The following is a 13,437-nucleotide window of genomic DNA, read 5'->3' on the forward strand; positions in this document are numbered from 1 at the left end:
GGTCTCGCTCTGAGGGTCACTCCATGAGGATCTCACTCCGAGGGTCTCACTCTGAGGGTGACTCCATGAGGATCTCACTCCGAGGGTCTCGCTCTGAGGGTCACTCCATGAGGATCTCACTCCGAGGGTCTCGCTCTGAGGGTCACTCCATGAGGATCTCACTCCGAGGGTCTCGCTCTGAGGGTCACTCCATGAGGATCTCACTCCGAGGGTCTCGCTCTGAGGGTCACTCCATGAGGATCTCACTCCGAGGGTCACTCCATGAGGATCTCACTCCGAGGGTCTCGCTCTGAGGGTGACTCCATGAGGATCTCACTCCGAGGGTCTCGCTCTGAGGGTGACTCCATGAGGATCTCACTCCGAGGGTCTCGCTCTGAGGGTCACTCCATGAGGATCTCACTCCGAGGGTCACTCCATGAGGATCTCACTCCGAGGGTCTCGCTCTGAGGGTGACTCCACGAGGATCTCACTCCGAGGGTCTCGCTCTGAGGGTGACTCCACGAGGATCTCACTCCGAGGGTCTCGCTCTGAGGGTGACTCCACGAGGATCTCACTCCGAGGGTCTCGCTCTGAGGGTCACTCCATGAGGATCTCACTCCGAGGGTCTCGCTCTGAGGGTGACTCCACGAGGATCTCACTCCGAGGGTCTCGCTCTGAGGGTGACTCCACGAGGATCTCACTCCGAGGGTCTCGCTCTGAGGGTCACTCCACGAGGATCTCACTCCGAGGGTCTCGCTCTGAGGGTCACTCCACGAGGATCTCGTTCTATTTGAATCCAAGCCTCGCGCGGCTCTAACGTTCGCTCTGAGCGCGCTGGAGGGTGGTACGCGCGCGCTGAAGGCTCGGGTGCCCGCGGCCGCGCGCGCTCCCGCTCCCCTCCGTCGCTCCCAGGGCCCGGCGGCTTTTCCAGTCAGAGCGGGGGCGGCGGGAGCGGGCGGACCTCCACCGGAGTGGCACCGGTACCGGGCAGGGCGGGCGCTCTCTGAGTCGGTGGACACCCCCAGCTGGAAGCGGGCCCTCTGGGCTTTACAACGTGAGTGAGCTCCCAGACTCTGGGTAATGCCAACTGCTTACTGAATGTCTGAGTGCAACAGTGTCTGTGTGACTAAACCATCCCTTCAACTACCGGCTAAACCATCCCTTCAACTACCGGCTAAACCATCCCTTCAACTACCGGCTAAACCATCCGCTAAACTACCGGCTAAACCATCCCTTCAACTACCGGCTAAACCATCCTTTCAACTACCGGCTAAACCATCCCTTCAACTACCGGCTAAACCATCCCTTCAACTACCGGCTAAACCATCCCTTCAACTACCGGCTAAACCATCCCTTCAACTACCGGCTAAACCATCCCTTCAACTACCGACTAAACCATCCCTTCAACTACCGACTAAACCATCACTTAAACTACCGGCTAAACCATCCGCTGAACTACCGGCTGAACCATCTGCTAAACTACCGGCTAAACCGTCTGTTAAACCACCGGCTAAATCATCTGTTAAACTACCCACTAAACTATCTGCTAAAGCATCCACTAAAGTACCCACTAAACTACTGACTAAACTATCTGCTAAACCATTCACTAACCCATCCGCTAAACCACTGACTAAACCAGCCGCTAAACCACTGACTAAACCAGCCGCTAAACCAACCACCAATTACAGACTAAACCATCCCCCAACCTATCTGCTGAACTACTTACTAAACCAGCCGCTAAACCATTTGCTAAACCACCGACTAAACTACATACTAAACCATCCACTAATTACAGACAAAACCATCCACCAAACTATCCACTAAACTACTGATTATACTATCCGTTAAACCATTCACTAAACCATCCGCTAAACCATCCACCAAGTCATCCACTAAACTACTGACTATACTATCAGCCATGATCTTATTGAATGGCGGGGCAGGCTCGAAGGGCTAGATGGCCTACTTCTGCTCCTATTTCTTATGTTCTTATGATCTGTGTGAGGACCCCAACTGTTCACATTACATATTAATGATTTGGAAGAGGGAACTGAATGTATTGTGTAAATGTGCAGATGATACAAAGTTGGGTGAGAGGATTAGCTGTGAGGAGGATGCAGAGATGTTTCAGTGTGATTTGGACAGACTGAGTGTGTGGGCATGTGCATGGCAGTTGCAGGATAATGTGGATAGATGTGAGGTTATCCACTTGGGTAGCAATAATAGGAAGACAGATTATTACTTGTGCTTCTAGTTTCTATGTTTAAAGTTTATTTATCAGTGTCACAAGTAGGCTTACATTAACATTGCAATGAAGTTACTGTGAAAATCTCCGAGTTGCCTGATAGAGGTGTATAAGATGTTGAGAGGTATTGATGGAGTGGATTCTCAGAGGCTTTTTCCCAGGGCTGAAATGGCTGCCACAAGAGGGCGCAAGTTTAGGGTGCTGGGGAGTAGGTTCAGAGCAGATGTCAGGGTTAAGTTTTTCACTCAGAGGGCGGTGGATGCGTGGAATCGGCTGCCGGCAGTGGTGGTGGAGGGTTTTTTAAGAGACTTTTGGATAAGTACATGTAACTTATTAAGATAGAGGATTATAGGTAAGCCTAGTAGGTAGGGACATATTTGGCGCAACTTTTGGACCGAAGGGCCTGTTTATGCTGTGGTTTTTCTATGTTCTATGTTGCCACACTTTGGCACCTGTTGGGGTACACTGAGGGAGAATTTAGCATCGTCAATGCACCTAACCAGCACGTCTTTTGGACTGTGGAAGGAAACTGTTGCACCTGGAGAAAACCCACACAGACACAAGGAGAATGTGCAGACTCCACACACACTGACCCAAGTCAGGAATTGAACCTGGGTCCCTGGCAGCAATGCTAACCGCTGTGCTGCCCACATGTTTCTATGTTGTTAAGCTAGAGTTATCACCATGACATTGCCCTTGTTTTGAAAAAAACAAACGAAGAGTTGCCCTAAACTCCGAATCCCTGCCAAAATACAAGTCTGATTTACTGTTTTCAGGATCTAGCTGTGTGTGATAATCACATTTACCCACATAACACTTCAGTTCAATGTAGTTCCTTTTATTTGATTTTACATAAAATTTACAGCAGAGAAATGTTTGGCCTGTTCTGGCGTTTATGCTCCGCAGGAGTCTCCTTCCATTCAATTTTAACCCTATCAGTATGCCTTCTGTCATTTTCTCACTTAAGCTTCACTAGATTCCCTTAAGTCCATCTACACTATTTGCCTCAGCAACTTTTTGTGGTAGTGAGTCTCACATTCTCATCACTCTGGGTAAAGAAATTTCTGCTCAGGTCCTTATTGGATTTAAAAATATATTCATGGGATGTGGGTGTCGCTGGCTAGGTCAACATTTGTTGCCATCCCTAATTGTCTTTGCGAAGGTGGTGATGAGCTGCTGAAGACCATATAGTGTAGGTAAACCCACAGAGCTGTTAGAGAGGGAGTTCCAGGATTTTGATCCATTGAGAGTGAAGGAATGACGATATTATTGTGTGTCAGGATGGTGTGTGATTGGAGGGGAATTTGCAGGTAGTGTTCCCATGTGTCAGCGGCCCTTATCACTCTAGATGGTCAACATCATGGGTTTCAGGAAAGAGTCTTGGTGAGTTTGCCACTGTGCATCAGTTGTGGAGGGAGTGGATGTTGAAGGTGGTGGATAGGATGCCAATCAAGTGGGCTGCTTTGTTCTGATGGTGTTGCGCTCATCCAGGCGAGTGGAGAGTATTCCATCACACTCCCAACTTGTGCCTTGGAGATAGTGGATAGGCTTTGGGAGTTAGGAAGTGAATTAATCCTTGCAGAATTCCTAGCCTCTGATCACAGTACTTATATGTTTGGTCCAGTTAAATTCTTGACAATGGTAAACCCCCAGAATATTGATAATCCCATTGAATGTCAAGGGGAGATAGTTGGATCTTCTCTTGTTGGAGCTGGCCGTTGCCTGTCAAGTGTGTGGCACAAATGTTACCACTTATTGGTTTAAATTTTGTCTGGGTCTCCTTCCATATTAGTGGCTAACTTACAAATATGACCACAATCTTTAGAATCCTCTTCATAATGTTGAAGATCTCTAATTCTGCTCATTCTGAAAACACTGCAATGTTGTTTTCTTAATTTTTAAATACGTTGATTAAACCAAGATTATCAACATTTAGAAGTGACCTACCCCTGTTCCTATTAACAAAATGTGACAAAGCTCCATAATGAATTTTCACTGCATGTTTATTGGAGACACTGTTGTGCTTTCTAAGAGATGAGATAATAAGCAGAACTTTGGGATGTTCATGACATTTTATTTGTCTACCTTTCTGTGTGCCAGCACTTGCAAACTTCTTAAGCCTCCCCATTATTTCTGGTTTTTCACCATTTGGCTTTATCCCTTTTAGGTCCAGTGTGGTTGACCTCACATTCGCCATTACTGAAATCAATTTACACAGTTTTGCCAATTGATTTAAACGATCAATATTACTTTGTAATTTCATGCTTCTATCTACACTGCGTACAATGATACTTATCTTTGTGTCGTTCACATTTTTGGATATGCAGTTTCCTATCCCATAATCCAACTTGTTAATAAGTAGTGAATAGTTGTGTCCCAAAACCATTATTGCGGCACGTTACTAGCCACATCTTGTCAATTAGCATAACTGCTCTTTATTTCTACCACCTCTCTCCTTCCACTTTGCTAATTTTCTGATCATACTCATAAGTTGTCTTCAAATTTTATGGGCTCAGATTTTAGTTCGCAGTCCCTTAGCAGGGATGTTATTAAATGCTTTCTGGAAGTTCATATAAATAACATCCATCGACAGTTCCCAGTCCACAACAAATTTAGTCACATTTCATTTGAAAAATTATTTATTGGCTTGCTCGTTCTAAGAGAGTAGGTAATCAGGATGTAAACATGAGGCTCTGTACCAGAAATTGACTGAGTTTCCAAAGGATTAGGACCATTCAGCTTTTGGTCCAAACGTGGACTAAAGAGCTGAATTCCAAACGAGAGGTGAGAGTGACTGCCCTAGATATCAAAACAACGTTGGGCTCTGTTATCATGGAGCTGGTGGAGGTTAAGAATGTTCTCTGGTCCAATACTGAAAAGGCATGGGTATTAGCGGGTTGCAGGCAGTTAAGACTCAGGGAAGACCTGGGAGTTCAGTTCAGTATAGCTGAGAGTTGCGGTTTGGGCCTTGTGTGGTTTTCAGCTGTTCTGTGTAGTTAACACTCAAGGTTCTGGGGAGATAAGAAGGCAGCAGAAGGTTGCTGGTTCCATGCCAGAGAGAGTTAGGGCTCAGAAAAGCCATATGTAGCTGAATTCAGAGGAGAGACTGAAATTTGGAGAGACCCAATTGTGCTAATTAGCCTCCTCCAAGCTAACTAATGGTAATTAGAGCACTAATCTCCTTGGTTAATTCATGGTAATTAGAGTAGTTTTGTGATTCCTGTGGAACACAGTCTCAGGAGAGGAGACTGAACTACAGGAGTGAATGTTCGTTAGGGAACTCAAATCAGAGCAATCTCTGAGGAATTCAGAGGCAAGATGTTTGAAAGTGAGGAGTTGAAATTCTTCATGAGGGAGATAGTTTTAACAAGAATTTGTACTTATGGTTGTCACTAAGTGGGCTTCTAAGAAATCTGTGAGACCTTTCTTGGTTGCATCTGTCATTTCATATGCTGTGGGATGTGTTCAGCCTTAATTTGCCTGTTAGTTCATATTTACATCATGGTTGGGGTACAAGATAGAAATTGTAGGTTGTCTCTGGAAGTTCTTGCATATTGTCGCCAATTGATTCACCGATGCATGCCTGTCACAATGTGTCAAGTCAAACTTACTTTGCTGATTTTTTTACAATAAAGTTTATTTTATCTGTTTAAAATCGTGGAATCTTGGGTTTTATTCTTGAAGTGGAATTTCAAACTTTGTTAATTTGCCTGGTCCCTAACTGGATTGTAACGGTATGCACATGAATCATATCATATAACAAGAGGTTTGCACTCACAGCGGCGGGGTCCCAGGTTTGATTCCCACTTGGGTCACTGTCTGTGTGGAGTTTGCACGTTCTCCCCGTGTCTGCATTGGTTTCCTCCAGGTGCTCTGTTTTCCTCCCACAGTCCAAAAGATGTGCTAGTTAGGTGCATTGGCCATGCTAAATTCTCCCTCAGTGTGGCCGAACAGACGCCGGAGTGTGGTGACTAGGGGATTTTCACAGTAACTTTATTGCAGTGTTAATGTAAGCTGACTTGTGACACTAATAAATAAATTACAATCAAACATACTGGCTGAAGAATAATGCAGTCTATGCAGTGTGCTGGTAAAGAGAGAGATGGAGAAAATAAGGTTTTATACTCCAGACACCACAGAGAAAATTGTTGGTTCACAAGTCCCAGAGTCCAGAATCAACAGTCCAATGAGGTATTCTTCACGGAGTTTGGGCTGAACACCAGTGTTGTAGAATTAACTGTTCTGGTGATGTTGACTTTACACAATGAGCTAGACGTGCAAAGATGAATCAATTGTAGCCGATATGCTAGAATTTCCAGTAGAGGCAGTGTAGATGAGGCCAGGTGTGCAATATGAGTCAGACTCCTGTCAATGTGGCCTGCCCGTTAGTTTTAAGTTGATTCATCTCTGCTCTGACGGATTCTGAATTTAGTAGGTTTATTTGGTAGCACAAGCTTTCAGAGTGCCACTCCTTCATCAGATGAGTGCAGGATTTGTTTCACAAACAGGGCATAAAAAGACACAAACTCAATTACAAGATTATGGTTGGAATGTGAGTCTTAACAGTTAATCAAGTCTTTACAGGAGCAGACAATGTGATTGGAGAGAGAGAGGGTTAACCACAGGTTAAACAGGTTAAGAGGTCTGCACCTGTAAAGAGTTGTTTACCTGTTAAGACTCACATTCCAATCATTATCTTGTAACTGAGTTTGTGTCTATATATGCCCTGTTTGGGAAACAAATCCTGCACTCACCTGATGAAGAAGCGGTGCCCCAAAAGCTCATGCTACCAAATAAACCTGTTGGACTTTAACCTGGTGTTGTAAGATTACTTACTGTGCTTACTCAAGTCCAAAGCAGGCAACTCCACATCAGATTCTGAATTGATAGAGACGTTGATATGGAGAATGTAGCAAGGTTAACAATGATTCAGCAAGACTCAAGTTCTGTACTACCCAGTGATTGTGTTTATAGTGGAGTACCCTGGGGGTCAGTTTGGGACCTTTTGCTCTTCCTGATGTATGATAATAACCCAAATCTTGGTATATAGGATACAATTTCAAAACTTTCTGATTCTGCAAAACTTGGAAACATTGTGAACTGTGCGGAGGATTGTTGTTGTTTCTTTTCATACAACTAGTAGTGCACAAGGCAGACATATAAAAACAGAGAAACATAGAAGATGGGAGCAGGAGGAGGTCATTTGGCCCTTTGAACCTGCCCTGCAGTTACTACGATCATGGCTGATCATCCAACTCTATAGCCTAATCCTGCTTTCCCCCCCCATAACCTTTGATCCCATTTGCCCCAAGTGCTATATCCAGCCGCCTCTTGAATACGTTTAATGTTTTGGCATCAACTACTTCCTGTGGTAATGAATTCCACAGGCTCACCACTCTTTGGGTGAAGAAATGTCTCCTCACCTCAGTCCTAGATGGTCTACCCTGAATCCTCAGACTCCCCCACCATCGGGAATATCTTCCCTGCATCTACCCTGTCTAGTCCTGTTAGAATTTTATAGCTCTCTATTTCATCGCTCCTCATTTGTCTCAACTCCAGCGAAAACAATCCTAACCCAGCCAATCTCTTCTCACGTATCGGTCCCACGGAAATATACCTGGAATCAGCCTGGTAAACCTTCGCTACACTCCCTCAAGAGCAAGAACATCCTTGAGAAAAGGAGACTAAACTGCACACTATACTTTAGGTATGGCCTCACCAAGCCCTTCCTGTTCCTATCTGTTCTTATCATGTAGTTATTCCTGGAACAGGTTGCTAACATATTGCCAGAGGATTATAGCTTGAGGGGTGTCATTCCACATCAACGTTGCTGACTAGAAGTCTCTGTTTCTTTTTCTGCCTGCCATTGGCATGTAGGACAAATTTTGTACATTGATACTGAACCCATTGGCCATCAAGTCCTGGGAGGGATCAAACCTGGCTCAGACAGAGACATTACCCACTGTGACCTGTGAGAAGAATAATGTAGAACTTTAAGAGGACAGAGACAAGCTTTTAAAATTCTTTCATAGGATGAAGGTGTCATTGGTAAGGCTTTTTTTTTACCCCATCCCTAATGTCGTTAAACTGAGTGGCCTGCTGGGCCATTTCTGAGAGCAGTTAAGAGTCAACAACATTGCTGTGGATCTGGAGTCACGTATAGGCCAGACCAGGTAAGGGCGGCAGCTTTAACTTCCCTAAAGGACATTAGTGAATCAAATGGCTTTTTATGACAATTGAAATTTTAATGGTCACCGTTACTGAGACGAGCTTTATATTCCAGATTTACTAATTTGATTTAAATTCTCAACGTGCCATGATAGGATTTGAACCCATGTCCCCGGAGCATTAGCCATTTATGAGATGTGGGCGTTGCTGGCTGGCCAGCATTTATTGCCCATCCCTGGTTGCCCTTGAACTGAATGGCTTGCTTGGCCATTTCAGAGGGGAATTAAGAGTCAACACATTGCTGAGGCTCTGGAGTCACATGTAGGCCAGACCAGTTAAGGATGGCAGATTTCCTTCCCTGAAGGATATTTTGAATCAGTTGGATTTTTCTGACAGTTGACAATGGTTTCACAGTCATCAGCAGATTCTTAATTTCAGATATTACTTATGGAATTCTAATTCCGCTATCTGCCATTGTGGGATTCGAACCGGGTCCCCAGAACATTAGCTGAATTTCTGGAATAATATCTAACAGTAATATCACTTGGTATTACTGTTTAGACTATTATTCTAGTTCAAAAGTAATACCATCACCTCCCCAGTACCACTAGGCAATTATTTCCCCAGGTAATATTTAATTTACATAATAATTCCTTACAATTCAATCCTCTGTTCTCTCCATCATTCCAATTGTCCTGTTGTGTATTGAAGGAATAGAGAAATTGGGCTTTTCATCCTGGAAATGGGATGATCTCAGTGAGGGTTATTATGTTGTGATTAAAAAATGTAAACAAAAAGGTTGAATAGCGATATTATTGTAAATGAGATTGAAAGAGCTTAAGTGTGGAATTACCAGCAACACCCATTTCCAGCAGAAAAAATGTAGGACATGTTAAAACAGGTAAAAAATAAATTTAGTATTACCAGAAGAAGCCCTTTACAGATTGGTAACAGGTGAAACACATACCTTCCGGTCACGGTGAAAACCTAGCAATTATTTCGGAGAACCAATCAAATGGAGTGGGCTGAATATTCATTGGTAATATTTGTCCATCTGCAGATGTAATATCTGTTGTGACCATGTATTGTCACAGATGTTGCCGAGAGATACTGGAGATTTGGAAGGGGATATTCCATTAACCTGTTTCTGGCAAACAGCACCACCCCCCCACCCCCCCACAATCCCTAATGATGCCATTAGGTCATGCTGTTTCCAAGAAAGCCTCTAGATTGGCTGACGGAACATGCAGATTTTTTTTCCCCAAAAATATGCATTATTCACAATTTTTGAAAGTACGTTCTGTGTGGTTCAATTTTACTTGACATGAAAGTGCAGTGCAATTTGGTTCCTTTCAGTACCTCACTGTCAGCCTGCTTGTGACTAATAAATAAAAACTATATTTATAATATTCATTTCATATCAAACATGCAACCCAAGATGTTGTAACTAGCTTGAGTCCCTCAGTATACTGTGTCACGAAGATTTTAAACTGTAAACTTTGCCTACAAATATGTGAAGAGTAGAAGGATGAGAAAAGAAGGGATAGGACCTATAAAAGGTGAAAGGGGAAAAGTCTGTGTGAAACTGGAAGACATGGCAGAGGTGCTTAATGAGTACTTTGCCTCGGTATTCACGGTGGAAAGTGATCTGGGAGGTTGTACTACAGGTTTGCGGCAGACTGAAAAGATTGAGTATGTGGATATTAAGGGAGAGGATGTGTTGGAACTTTTAAATTCTATCAAGATAGATAAGACGCTGGGACCGGATGGGATGTACCCCAGGTTATTGTGGGAGGTGAGGGAAATGATTGCAGAGCCCCTGGCGATGATCTTTGCATTGTCGATGGAGACAGGAGAGATTCCGGAGGATTGCGGATGTGGTTCCTATTTTCAAGAAAGGATAGCCCGGGAAATAGCCCGGGATAGCCCGGGAAATTACCGACCGGTGAGTCTGACCTGAGTGGTTGGTAAGTTTATGGAGAGGATCCTGAGGGACAAGATTTATGAGCGTTTAGAGAAGTTTAGAATGATCAGGAATAGTCAGCACGGCTTTGTCAAGGGCAGGTCATGCCTTACGAGCCTAGTTGAGTTCTTTGAAAATGTGACTGAACACATTGACAAAGGAAGAGTGGTGGACGTGGTTTACATGGACTTCAGCAAGGCGTTTGATCAGGTGCCCCATGCAAGACTTCGTGAGAAGGTGAGAGGGCATGGGATCCAAGGGGCTTTGGCCTTGTGGATCCAGAACTAGCTTGCCTGCAGAAGGCAGAGAGTGGTTGTGGATGGGTCTTTTTCTGCATGGAGGTCAGTCACCAGTGGAGTGTCCCAGGGAACTGTTCCAGGACCCTTGCTGTTTGTCATTGCTGTTGTGATTAAAAAATGTAAACAAAAAGGTTGAATAGTGATATTATTGTAAATGAGATTGAAAGAGCTTAAGTGTGGAATTACCAGCAACACCCATTTCCAGCAGAAAAAATGTAGGACATGTTAAAACAGGTAAAAGATAAATTTAGTATTACCAGAAGAAGCCCTTTACAGATTGGTAACAGGTGAAACACATAAATAACAGCAGGCAAGTTACGGTAAAGCTGGTCTAAATCACAAGTAAGACAGCACCTAAAACATGATGCATAGTCAAGGCCAACACCTAACAGGAAGGATGTTTGGACTAGAGTGGGCACAAAGATGATTTACAGAGCTATGACCAGGAATAGCTGCTGCGAGGAAGGAAAGATTAGACAGTATTTGGTTGATTTCCTTTGAACGTAAATGACCTAGATGAGGAAGTGGAGGGATGGGTTAGTAAGTTCGCCGACGATACGAAGGTTGGTGGTGTTGTGGATCATCTGGAGGGATGGCAGAAGTTGTAGCGTGACATAGACAGGATGCAAGAACAGAAGAACAAAGAACAACCCAGCACGGGAAACAGGCCCTTCGGCCCAACGAGCCCGCGCCGCCGTATCCTCCTACACCTACTCTACCCTGCGTGTCTGTGAGTGGAACGCCTAACTTAGCCAGATTCAGGGGAGAATAGTGTCAATTTGGTAAACCAATCAGCCTAAGAGCACATCTTTGGGGTGTGGGAGGAAACCGGAGCGCCCGGAGGAAACCCACGCAACCACAGGGAGAACGCGCAAACTCCCACAGACACAGGCCCAAATCCATGTATCCGCACAGCTAGCAGTGCTAGTCACTGAGCTGTTGCGGCGCCCATCTACCGGTCCAGGATCAAGCACACACACCGACACGAAGTACTAGGCCACTCCCGGAACCTCCAAGAGCAGCCCACGCACGACCCACCGTGTGCGTGCCCCTTGTTTGACAACAAGGTGGACCTCCACCTGCGGAATAAAAAGACAAAAAAGTTAACATACAAGTCTGCATTTCCGGTGTCTCCCGAGGCTCTGACCCTATTTAATACCCCCTACTATAACCCTCCATCCTCGTTTTGCTCATGTGTCTATCTAAGTAAACCTTAAACGAGTCCAACGTTCCTGCCTCCACCACCCTACTCGGTAGCGCGTTCCATACCCCCACGACCCTCTGCGTGAAGAACCTTCCTCTCACATCCAAATTATACTTCTCCCCCCTCACCCTTAGATCATGACCTCTCGTAATTGTACCCAGTCTAGGGAGCAGTCTCTCACTATTGACTCTATCTATTCCCTTCAGTATCTTATATGCCTCTATCATGTCTCCCCTCAATCTCCGTCTTTCCAAAGAGAACAGTCCCAGTTTCTCCAACCTTTCCTCGTAACTCAGTCCCTCCATGCCAGGCAACATCCTGGTAAACCTCCTCTGCACCCTTTCCAGAGTCTCCACGTCCTTCCTGTAGTACAGTGACCAGAACTGGACGCAGTACTCCAAATGCGGTCTAACCAACGTTCTGTACAACTGAAGCATTAGACGGCAGCTCCTATACTCTATACCCCTTCCTATAAAGGCTAGCATTCCATAAGCTTTCCTCACAACCTTCTCCACTTGTGTTACAACCTTCATAGACTTGTGAACCTGCACTGGGCGGAGAAGTGGCAGATGGACTTCAAAGCAGATAAATGTGTAGTGGTCCATTTTGGCAGGTCCATTGGGATGCAGGAGTACAATATCAAGGGTAGGAGTCTTAGCTGTGTTGAAGAGCAGAAGGATCTTGGGTCCGGATCCATAGGACTCTTAAATCGGCCTCACAGGTGGTGGATGGTGTACTGGCCTTCATTAATTGAGGGATTGAGTTTAGGAGTTGGGAGGTAATGCTGCAACTTTATAAGACCCTTGTCAGACCCCACTTGGAGTACTGTGTGCAGTTCTGGTCGCCTCACTACAGGAAGGATGTGGAAGCTATTGAGAGGGTGCAGAGGAGATTTACAAGGACGTTGCCTGGATTGGGAGGCATGCCTTATGAAGATAGGTTGAGGGAGCTAGGTCTCTTCTCCCTGGAGAGACGAAGGTTGAGAGGCGACCTGATAGAGGTTTATAAGATGTTGAGAGGAATAGATAGGGTGGATTCTCGGAGGCTATTTCCCAGGGCTGAAATGGTCACTACGAGAGGACACAGGTTTAAGGTGCTGGGAAGCAAGTACAGAGGAGATGTTAGGGGTAAGTTTTTCACTCAGTGGGTGGTGACTGAGTGGAATTGGCTGCCGTCGGTGGTGGTAGAGGCGAACTCGCTGGGGTCTTTGAAAAGACTTCTGGGTGAGTATATGGGATCTAATGGCATTGGAAGTTACAGATAGTTCTATGGCTTGGTAGGTATAGATGTGATCAGTGCAACTTGTGGGCCGAAGGGCCTGTTTGTGCTGTGGTGTTCTATGTTCTAAAGCCAATGTGGTGGTTACCCTAAGCTTTAGTACATCCTAAAACACTTTGTTCTGGATCTTGGAATGTGCTCGCCTGCAGTCATAGAATGGTTCAAGCATAAAAGAAGGCTGTTTGGCTCATCAGTTCTCTGCTGACTCTGAAGGAGCAATTCACCTTGTGCCATTCCTTTGCCTTCTTCTAATCCTGCTAATTTTTTCTTTTCAGATAATCCAATTCCTTCTTGAATGCCT

General features: G+C 45.0%; 1 protein-coding gene across 2 annotated transcripts in view; it reads left to right on the top strand.

Annotated features, from left to right (window-relative positions):
* Positions 1 to 930: 930 nt before the first annotated feature.
* The window catches only part of lifra (LIF receptor subunit alpha a), a 237,781-nt gene continuing 225,274 nt past the window's right edge, over positions 931 to 13,437 (top strand). For both annotated transcript variants that reach the window (XM_080189541.1, XM_080189540.1), the window contains exon 1: positions 931 to 1,033. The gene's annotated coding sequence lies outside the window, so the exon portion shown is untranslated. The remainder of the gene's footprint in view (positions 1,034 to 13,437) is intronic.

This window comes from Carcharhinus amblyrhynchos, chromosome 5, assembly GCF_965287045.1.
Source record: "Carcharhinus amblyrhynchos chromosome 5, sCarAmb.v2.hapA, whole genome shotgun sequence".
In the NCBI taxonomy this organism is placed as follows: domain Eukaryota; kingdom Metazoa; phylum Chordata; class Chondrichthyes; order Carcharhiniformes; family Carcharhinidae; genus Carcharhinus; species Carcharhinus amblyrhynchos.